General features: G+C 36.6%; 1 non-coding gene across 1 annotated transcript; it reads left to right on the forward strand.

The window, feature by feature from the left end:
* The first annotated feature begins 1,652 nt into the window (after window positions 1-1,652).
* Window positions 1,653-1,759, forward strand: LOC139856392 (small nucleolar RNA R71). The gene has a single exon (XR_011761875.1). It is a non-coding gene; the product is annotated as a small nucleolar RNA R71 (small nucleolar RNA).
* The last annotated feature ends 9,716 nt before the right edge of the window (window positions 1,760-11,475 follow it).

Below are 11,475 nucleotides of genomic sequence, written 5' to 3' on the forward strand. Positions count from 1 at the left end.
AACCGGGGTATTTTAATGCCTTATCAATAGCAAAGGACACCTTTTGGTCACCTATTCTAAGGGTCAACTGTTGGCCATAAACATCAATTAGACATCTAGCGGTATTCAAAAATGACCTTCCCAAAATAAGTGGAATCCTTTCATCCACTTCCATGTCTAGAACTACAAAGTCGGCGGGGAAAACTAATGTCCCGGTCTTAACTTGCATGTTCTCTATAATCCCACGAGGGTATTTAATAGAGCGGTCCGCTAGTTGTATGGCCATACGAGTGGGTCTAAGTTCCCCAGGTGCTAGTTTAAGGTAAATAGAGTAGGGCATTAAATTAATACTAGCACCCAAATCCGCCAATGCCCGCATACAAGCAAGATCCCCCAATAAACAAGGAATAGTAAAACAACTCGGATCTTCCAACTTCTCGGGAAGTTGGTTTGTCACCACCGCTGTACATGCTGCATTTAACGTCACGGATGAAACACTTTCCATCTTTTTCCGGTTGGTAAGAAAATCCTTCATAAACCGAGCATACTTGGGCATCCCCGCAATAACATCAATGAAAGGTAGGTTGACATTCACTTTCTTGATCAACTCCATGAACTTTGATTTTTCCGCCTCTAACTTCTCTAACCTCTGTTTTCTCGGGTATGGGAGCGGTGGTTGATACTCCTTAGCTACCGGTTTAGCAGCAACCTTTACCGGTATATTTTCAACTTCCTCAATCACCTGTTCCGGCTCCTTATCCCCCTCCGGTTCACTAACAACTACCGGCTCACTATCTTTAACCAATGGAACTCGCAAATCATACTCAGCAGGCTTCTTTGGTGGATCATATGCTATACCACTTCGGGTGGTGATAGCATTAACGTGCCCATTTTTCGGGTTAGCATCTGTGTTACTTGGTAACTCCCCCGGTTTTCTCTCATTTCTCTGATTAGCAAGTTGACCAATTTGTTATTCCAAATTATGAATCGCGGCTTGTTGATTCCGGAACATCTGATCATTCTTCTCATTATTCTGAGTAACAGTAGTAACAAGCTGAGTTTGAGATATCACAAGCTTTTCGATCATAGCTTCAAGATTCGACTTTTTCTCTTCGGCTTGGGGCTTTTGAAAATACCCAGGAGCTTGTTGCTGAAATCCTCCACCCGGCAAATTCTGATAATTACTGTTACTACCTCCCTAACGACCTTGAGGATTGTAGGGATTATTAAAATTGCGGTTAAACTGAGCGCGCCCTTGAAACTGATTATTATTTTGCTAACTGATGTACGCTATCTCTTCCTTTTGACCTATCGTTAACCCCGCATCACAATCTTTAGCTAAATGTAAACCCCCACAATACTCACAACCAACCTTCATACCATGAATATCCTTATTCATCTTCTCTAAATTTCTACCAAAAGAATCCAACTTAGCACTGATAGACCCAAAATCATCATACGCACCAGTGGTCTCGGTTCTCTTAACTGAAGCTGAATGGGATGACTCATGATCTTGATGCCATTCGTGAGAGTAAGCAGCTTGCTTTTCAATTATCTCTAACGCCTCTTCTTCGGTCTTATCCATTAACGTACCACCTGCTGCTTGATCAATACTCTGACGAGTTGGAATGTCACAACCTTTGTAGAAAATCTGAACCTTTTGTAAATCATTCAACCCATGTTGCGGACACGAGCGTAACAAAGTAGCAAAACGGTCCCAAGCATCAAATAATGTCTCACTGCTCTTTTGTCTAAATTGTGAAATTTCTGCTTGAAGTCTAGCAGCTCGAGACGCAGGGAAAAACTTCGACAAAAACTTATCCTCCAAAGTCTCCTAAGAGGTAATCGTGCCCTCTGGTTGCTTATCTAACCATCTCTTAGCTTCTCCCTTAAGATTCCAAGGGAAAAGCCTTGTCTTGATTGAAGTATCGGCAACCTCATGTAGCTTAAACAAATTGCAAACATCATTAAAATTACGAAGATGCTCGTTAGCATCCTCACTATCCTTGCCATAAAATCAGCAATCAGAAGAAATCAAATTCAGGATCGGCCCTGTAATTTGAAAAGGCTGAGTGATGTTCGGTTGAGTAATCGAATTGCCTTGGCCCCCTCATCTGGCCTTCAACTTTTGTGCCATAGTCTGAGGACGAGGTGGCTGTTCTTGGTCAGCCATATCTTCAGTCTCGAAAAGATCTAAGGAAATGTAAGATTCTTCTTCTTCTCTGATTTCAGGTGGTGTATTGGGCACCACAGTTTCAGAACTACTTCTCAAATTAATTATATTAGCACTTGAAGAAAAAGATGAATCCACTGTAGACTGTTGTTCATGACTTAACGCTCTGAATAACTCTCTTTCGGGTTCTGCAAATGGTTGAAAAATCGGAGAATTAGAAGAACGCGTATGTGGCATGCACTACCTGTTACCTGCGAAATCACCACTAACAACTGATTAAACGCACCGATTCAACTTGAGAATAACGAAAAGAAATAATAATCTATAACTAAACTAAACTAAGAACAATTAGATAACAATCTTAATCTTCGACACAACTGTCCCCGGCAGCGGCGCCAAAAACTTGATGTGTGAAATCGCGTCTATTATTTATAATGGGAAAAACCGGTTTAAAGATTTACTACACACTAACGGGCAGTGTACCCGATCGTGCAATAGTATAAAGTTGGTAAATCCAAGATCGTTCCAAGGACAGTTTAGACGTGAAAATTAAGATTGTAACTAATGAATTAAACTAAGTTAAATCTAGAAAATTGAATTACGAGATAATTTGTTTGGTTGGCTATTTAACGATTAGCCAAAATCAAAGATAGCTTAATTAATAACAAGATTGAACAATATTTTTGGTGTTTTCAGTTTTAAGCTTTAAAGCAAACAAACGAGTAAAATAAGATAGTTGTAAACAATTAGAAAAAAAACGAATGCTTGTCTAGACCTTTTTCACCTAGTATTGGATGCATTTAGATTAAGCCCCAGTTATTATCTAACTTATGTGAATTATCTTGTCGGTTCACCTGGAATTCCCCAGCGCAAACACTTCAATTAAGATTACACGACACGGAATTCCCTGTAGCCTAAGACCTCCTAATTGTGACTAAACAGTTCAACTGAGATGAAGATTCAAATCACAATCACACCAACTCTCGTTGCGCATAATTCACCCCTATTTCGTCTAGCCTTTTGAATTCAATTTACTCTCGTCTCCGAGTAAGCAAACAATCAATTAAGACAAACCAATTGTAAATTAATGCACTAAATTAATGAACTCTCGTCCTATCAAACAAGTACACAACCAATTGAATCGAAAAGTCTAGCTTCAATAAGAATGGTTCTTTAATTCAAACATCAAATCATCATAAATTAATCAAACAACTGATAAGAAGCATCCAATACATAGGTTATTAAATCTAGACAAACATTAAAGAACTTAGCCAGTAATCATGGCAACAATAAAAATCACAAATAAAGTAATAGAGAAATTCATTGTTTATGATAAGGGATAAACCTAATCAATGATTGAATCATGAAAGATAAACGAATCGAGACTTGTTTCCGGAATGATTGATACCTTAGAATGACCTTGGAAATCCCCAAAAATCACCTAAGTTCGTCAAAAAGCTGCTGGAATTCGTCTGGATGCGATAATGATAAATTAGGGTAATTTTTGGGCTTTAAATAGGTGCAATTCTGAACCCGGTTGAGAACCTGCGCGGCGCGCCCTTACTCGCGCGGCGCACCATTTCCTCGCGCGGCCCGCCATTTGACTGGTGAGCTGAAATCTGCCTTTTTAAAATGCTTGAACTGTATTTTATGTGGAATGGCGCGGCGCGCCATGTTTTGGAGCGGCGCTCCATGTCATTTTGCTGAAATGAGCTGAAAAACTTAATACAAACACCAAAACTCGAATCGAACCAAACCCTTTCACTCGTTTACATCGAAAATCACCCAAAACCATCAAATAACTTCAAAATTAACCTCCTTGGTCTTGGAACTCAAACTTTTCACAACTTTCACCGAAATAATTCCAAATCGTATCCAAAAGGACCAAAATGTACCCGATATCGCTAAGGAAAATGCGTATAAAATATGCGATATCACTGGGTTTTGGGATGATTGACGTTTTGGCCATGATTAGGTTTTGATTTTGGGTGTAATCACTTAGTTTAGTGATTTTGGAAGCGTTGGAACCCTTTTGGGTGTATTTTAGTTGACTAATTTTGAAATGGGTCAAGATTAGGGTTTATGTGTCAAAATGGGTTTCGAGTGATGAAATTATGAGTTTGGGTCTTGCGTGTGTTGGTTAAACGTTAGAACACTTGTGTTGACTTGGTTTTTGGGTGTAAACCCTAATTTAGGTCAAAACGGGTCAAATGGGTATTTTAGGACAAGTAAGCTTGATTCGGTGTCAAATTAAGTTTTAAGTCAAGTTTTGGTAAATCAAGTAGGTAAATACTTGATTTAAGTGTTAGTGGTTGTCTTGGAAATATAATCACTAGTCGTTAGTGATTTTGGGGCGTTTTATGACTTTGGTTAAAATGAGCAATTTGAATTGGGTCAAAATTGAGGATGACACTAATTTGGATTAATTGGATGTTAAATGCATTTGTTAAGTGTTAAATGATGCTTTTGATGTAATTACTCGCGAGAAGTGATTTTAGGTTAAAATTTGGTGTTTTAGCAATAAAGTCAAACTTGGTCAACCATGGAATGGGTTTTGTGTAAAATACGAGCTAGTATGCGTTTAGAGGTTAAAGTTGACATATTTGGGTATTTTGAGAACGCGGGAACTAGTCTCGTTAGTTTTGGACCTTCGGGTAGCGTTAAAAGTGCAAAAGGGTATATTTTGCACTTGTTGTTCATTCGGGCGGGTCAAGAGTCCAAATGAGATTGTATGTTGATTATGTGTATACCTATACGCATATTATAGGTAAAATCTTGCTCGGTTGTGCGTGGTGGAGATTTCGCGCATGGTTTGTAATGCTCGAGTTCACGAGGTGAGTGGAATAATTATATATGTATATATATGATTTATTTACTTGTGGGGTATGGGTTTAAAGTTCGATGTTGACGATACCATATCCTCGTACGAGTTGCTATTTAATGTATGGAGTTAAAGTTTGATGTTGACGATGCCATACCATTTATTGTTTGTTGGATGAGGGTTTAAAGTTCGGTGTTGACGATACCTCATGTATGGAGTTAAAGTTCGATGTTGACGATGCCATACCACTATTGTAGTGATTTTGATGAGGGGTTAAAGTTCGATGTTGACGATACCTTATATGTGGGTTTTAAGTTCGATGTTGACGATACCACATTAAATGGGGCGAATGGGGTTTAAGTTCGATGTTGACGATACCATTCGCGGGGCTAGCCTTGAAATCTTGGATACTAATGGATGTTGTGAACATCACTATTTTTGGTGTGATGTAGCGTAGCATATTATATTGTTCGTGTTATATGCTATTGTTTGTGCTAGCTTGCATATTGGAGATTTTAGCGTTATACTTTGCAATGGTATGCTAATTATATTGCTAGCGTGTATGCGGTAATTGTGTAAGTGATTGCAAGTAAGTAGATTATATATGTATGTGTATAATTATTGCATTCACTAAGCGTTAAGCTTACCCCTCTCGTTGTTTACCTTTTTACAGGTATTGTGATTATGAAGCTAGTTAGTTGTAGACTAGATGCTTAGGTGCGCTTGGGCTCGATGGGGTAGCTTTTGGATCTTTGGACGTGGATGAGGGATTTGGTAGTCCCCGGGATTATGCTCTTGGTATTGGGTTGGGTTATTGAGTCTTAACCCGTAATTCTTGTGATCGGGTCACTATTACAAATGATTTTGTAAAGTGTAATTTGTGTGCCAAGGGTCATGATAGATTGTTAAACGTATCATTATGATGTTATGTTTCGATTAAAACAGAGTCGAAAATGTCTTGTATTAATGGGACCTAACTAATAAAAAAAATGTACTCCGGTTTTGGTGTAACGGATTGGGGTTGTTACACCACGGTGCTCAATTGGAAGAAATTCCAAATGAAACTCATGAGCCACGTAGAGGGAGTAGGAAAAAAACTCCTAAATCATATGGTGAGAATTTTTAACTATTTTTGGTTGAAGGAACTACAGATAGTGTTATATTTCAACTTCATTATTGTTATAATATTGAGGAGGATCCGAGGACATATGATGAGGCCATGAGGTCTCGTGACGTTGCCTTTTGGAAAGAGGCAATTCGTGACGAGATAGACTCTATAATGGAAAACAATACATGGGTTCTAGTTGATTTGCCTCCCGGTTGTAAACCTTTGGGCAACAAGTGGATCTTCAAAAGGAAGATGAAAGTTGATGGATCGGTTGACAAGTTTAAAGCACGTTTGGTCATACAAGGCTTTAGGCAAAAGGAGGGTATTGACTATTTTGATACCTATGCTCCAATTGCGCGTATCACCACCATTAGATTGTTGATTTCGCTTGCGTCGATTCACAATCTTGTTATTCATTAAATGGATGTAAAAACCGCTTTTCTTAACGGTGATTTGGAGGAGGAGGTGTACATGAAACAACCGGAAGGATTTGTCATGCCGAGATAAGAGACGAAGGTGTGCAAGTTGATTAAGTCTTTGTATGGACTTAAACAAGCACCAAAGCAATGGCATCAAAAGTTTGATGATGTCATTTTGTCTCATGGCTTCATGATCAACCAATCGAATAAGTGTGTGTATAGCAAATTTGATCACAAGGGAAATGGTGTGATTATTTGCTTATATGTGGATGACATGTTGATCTTTGGCACTAACCAAGATCAAGTTGATAAGACCAAACAATTTTTGTCATCTAAGTTTTCAATGAAGGATATAGGGGTTGCGGATGTGATTCTTGGTATAAGGATCATTCGTGGTGACAATGGTATCACGATAACTCAATCTCATTATATTGAGAAGATTCGCAAGAAGTTCAATCTTGAGGATACCTCCCCGGTGAGTACTCCCATTGATCCTACTCTTAAGCTCTTACCCAATACGGGTTCGGCTGTGTATCAACTTAAATACTCGAGTGCTATAGGGTCTCTAATGTATGCAATGACTTGCACTAGACTGGATATTGCCTATGTGGTGGGTACATTGAGTAGATTTACTAGTAACCCGGGTTCTCACCATTAGCAAGCTGTGAATAGAGTATTTAAGTACTTAAAGAAAACCAAGGACTTTGGTATCACATATACTGGCTTTCCTTCTATCCTAGAAGGTTATTCGGATGCAAGTTGGATAACCAATATGGAAGATCATTCTTCTACTACTGGTTGGATATTCCTACTTGGTGGAGGGGCAATTTCATAGGCTTCCAAGAAGCAAATGTGTATTACAAATTCGACAATGGAGTCAGAATTTGGTGCATTGGCTGCGGCGGGTAATGAAGTCGAGTGGTTAAGGAATTTGGTATATGAAATTTCTTTGTGGCCAAAGCCCATTCCTCCTATTGGTATGCATTGTGATAGTGCTTCAACGGTGGCTAAGTGTGACGATCGCACCAAATCCATATGGACGAACACGTCATTCATCGATTTCATTGCGAGGTATTTGACCTCTATATGATACGCTTTGTAAACATTGCATTCTTTTGAAAAGGTACACCATAAATGAATATTTAAATCAAAAGTTCTCGACATCTGATGATTTCTACATATAGACAATCACCATAAATAATATTTTACAACAGTACTTCCGTTGACAATGCAGTCAAAATAAGATACATGGTGATGATTTAGTGAATGCAACGTTTCCTTGAAAAATATGCCACGTAAGACTCCATGCATATAGCTTGTCTAACATATAAGTAAACAGCGGAAGACTTCTAGGGAACCGAGAATAAACATGCTAACAAGTGTCAACACAAAGGTTGGTGAGTTCATAGTTTTAATGTTTTGCATAATCTGTACATAAAGGTGGATCACAAGATTTCAGTTGTTTCATCCAAAACGTTTATCAAAATATTCTACAAGATTGAGCACCCTGGTAACTAAGCTTTAACGTTATAATAAGTACCCCTGTTTTAACATACATGCAACCAACATGTACAATACACGCAAACCAAAGTGTACTAAACTCAAATAGCATACGTCTGTTTTATAGTTCAGGCTAGGGTTTCTATACCTGGAACAGACGGGGATGTCAAGCCCTATGGATCCATATACAACTATTCGCGCCCACCAGTTCTTATAACCGGCAGTTACTAGTTACCAAAGCTAAGGGATTTTCAGTTGAAACTCAGTGTAGAATTTAGTATGTACTTGTATTCATTGCGTTTAAAATAAAGTGCATGTATTCTCAGTCCAAAATATAGATTGCAAAAGCAATTAAAAAGGGAGCAAATGAAACTCACCTTAGCAGCATATAAAGTCGTTCACCAAAATGTGACTGAAACTCAGATTACCAAATAACCGTAGATCTCAACGTATCAATATTATGATTTAATATTGCAGAAAAGTACGTAGACGCAACGAAGATGATAAACACTAGGTTTGACTTGAGAACAATACCCTTGAACATTACCCATAATTTCCTTAGCTCTATCCCGCTCGAAAACCATTTTTGAAATCGTTTAGACATTACCTCGTCGTAGTATTTTATGTGTAATACTAATAATACAAATACTACTAATAATAATAAGATTAATAATAATATTAATCTTATTAATTATAATAATAATAATAATAATAATAATAATAATAATAATAATAATAATAATAATAATAATAATAATATAAATTATAATAATAATACGGAGTAAAAATGAAATGAGAAAGAAACTGGAACCAGTCGAGCTTTTATAGGATGTGGCATGCAACAGTACCCCATGCGATCGCATGGGGTTTGCATGGGATAGCCATGCGATCGCATGGCTCAAGTGGCCAGCTCACATTCGTTTTGTCCTAACGCTTGTCGACATATTTTTATATTATATATATAATATATTTAATTTATATAATTAATTATATATTATATTAAATTCACGTGCATAGTTGACTTGTAATTTTTGTTCCGATAAGTCGTACGTCATCACGCGACTTATGTCCCGGTTCCGGTTTTTCGAGTGTCCCTTCGTACACTGAGAAAACTTGCATTTTACATTTCGTGACACGTACATTTGTCAAAATATAGCCTTAAATTATCCATAAACTATATCACTCAAAGTGTATCTTAAACTTTCGAGTGTTTTGGTCATTTACGTCTATAAATCATCGTCTCTTAGTATATACATATACATATATACATTTTCATTTTGAAATAGTGCTTTACTGTAGCAAAGTTAATGCAGCAAAGTTTTTTTTACTGTAGCAAATAGTGATTTTCGAAAACACAGTAGCTTTTCGGGTACTGTAGTAATTCGAAAATACTGTAGCAAATTAGTGTTTTACTGGTTCATCTTAAACGTTTTAGTTAACTTATCTAAATATCAATCGAATCAATAATCGAATGTTACTATCATTTACTAAATAACTTGAAATCATATATATTCAAATAGATATATAAACCAATAAGTTTAATGTACGGTATCATGCAATTAAAACTTTGTTACGTTTTCAAGTTATAGTATATATATGTATCTATTTACATATAATGGTTCGCGAATCGTTGAGAACAACCGAAGGGTACTTGAATAGTTCAAAAATTTTGAGATTCGGTTTTACAGACTTTGCTTATCGTGTAGGAAACGTTAAATCATTTAAAGATAAAGTTTAAATTTGGTCAAAAATTTCCAGGTTGTCACAGTACCTACCCGTTAAAGAAATTTTGTCCCGAAATTTGAGTGAGGTCGTCATGGCTAACAATAAAAATGTTTTCATGATGAATATGAGTTGGTAAATAGAATTTTATCACCATTGAATAATGCGAATAAAACAATCCGATTACTCGAAGCGTATGAGAGAAGTTATCGTAATAGAGTGAAATGGAAAATAGAGATTCGTCTTATCTCTTGATGTAGTAACGATTGATTTCCGAAATTTAAGGAATAGAAAATCTTCATAATTTAAATAAGATTTGATTCTTCGGAATTTAAGGAAATTAGGATTTCCTTTGATTAAATGCGTAATCTGCCTCGATTGCTATGTCTGATATTTTTCTATAAATTGACCTCTTCCGTTTCATTTATTTTCACCGCTCTTATAATCTTCTTTCTTATTTCATACTTACAAAAGATTTGTGAAAATGCTTCATCCAGTTCTGATTCTTGATATTTTCTTGGCTATCATATCATTCATTCTTCTTTTTCATCTGCCACCAGAGGAGGTTATTTTCTTCTACTATTACCTTGGGGTTATATTGTTTTTCATTCTTCCGTGTCTTTATATTGCTATACGCATTGATATACACGGTTTGTAATTTCGGGGTTGTTTTCGGGCTTTATATTTTCCATTATATTTCGGAGCTTCATGCTTTCGTTTTCTCTTCTTGACTTTAAGTCAAGCGAATAATGGTCCAGAATTCGTAGGTATGAATTTCGGAATGAACATAATTAATGTTCTAAGAAAGAAACGGTAATGGCACAATCTGACTTGTCAAATTACCAGAATACCTCGAAAAAGACGGAATCATCAAGAAAAATATTTTCTTGATATGTTTAGAGGTTAAATAGAATGAAAGAGTTATGTAACATGGTTCATGATGAGGGTATGATCTGTGAACCTTTATCACGTTCCATTAGAAACTCAGCATGACTTACTGTAATATAATCACGTTGATCAAGTGTCATTATATTATACTAATTCATGCTTCAGTTCCCAACACTACTTCAAACATCCATTTTTCAAATTTTTCAGATTTTTGAAACTAAAACAGTTTCTTTTATGATGTAACACAGATAGCGCGAAGAGATGAATGATTTCAGATAAGAATAGTTATGAAAATATCTCCAAAAATATCGAGGATATTTATAATGAAAGATACGATGATATCTTAGAATTTCAAAATATCTGGAATTAAAGAATGATGCGGAAAGTTTGTCTGTGAAGGTTTAGAATGAGGAGTAAGGTGTTTGCTAACGATTTTAGCAGACACTGAATCATTTGGATCCTTTGAAGGTAGATTTCGTCCTTGTGATTTGTCCACAGTCTCCTTCATGGTTTGCTCAATCCGTTTTCCAGTTTCAAACCTTCTCTTTTTCTCAGCTTTACCACCATACTATTCTTTATCATCAAACTTTTGACTGTTAAGGTCGTTTACAATTTTTGCTGCTTCATCAGCATTGTTCCAATTTCAGAGAACTAGTTCATAGTTTGGGATGTTTTTCAGAAACTTCACATTCGAAGTATGTAAGTCTAGAAGATAGACATTATATGTTTATATATAACTGTTGGCGTAGAAAATGCTGCGAGATTCAAAATACTGATTGCTAATTCCCGGTAGTTGGTATGGCAATTACCGTTACAAGATGTGGATGAGTACATGATAGGGTTTCAATGAGTATAAGGATTTTTC

The sequence above is a fragment of the Rutidosis leptorrhynchoides genome, chromosome 6 (assembly GCF_046630445.1).
Source record: "Rutidosis leptorrhynchoides isolate AG116_Rl617_1_P2 chromosome 6, CSIRO_AGI_Rlap_v1, whole genome shotgun sequence".
Lineage (NCBI taxonomy): Eukaryota > Viridiplantae > Streptophyta > Magnoliopsida > Asterales > Asteraceae > Rutidosis > Rutidosis leptorrhynchoides.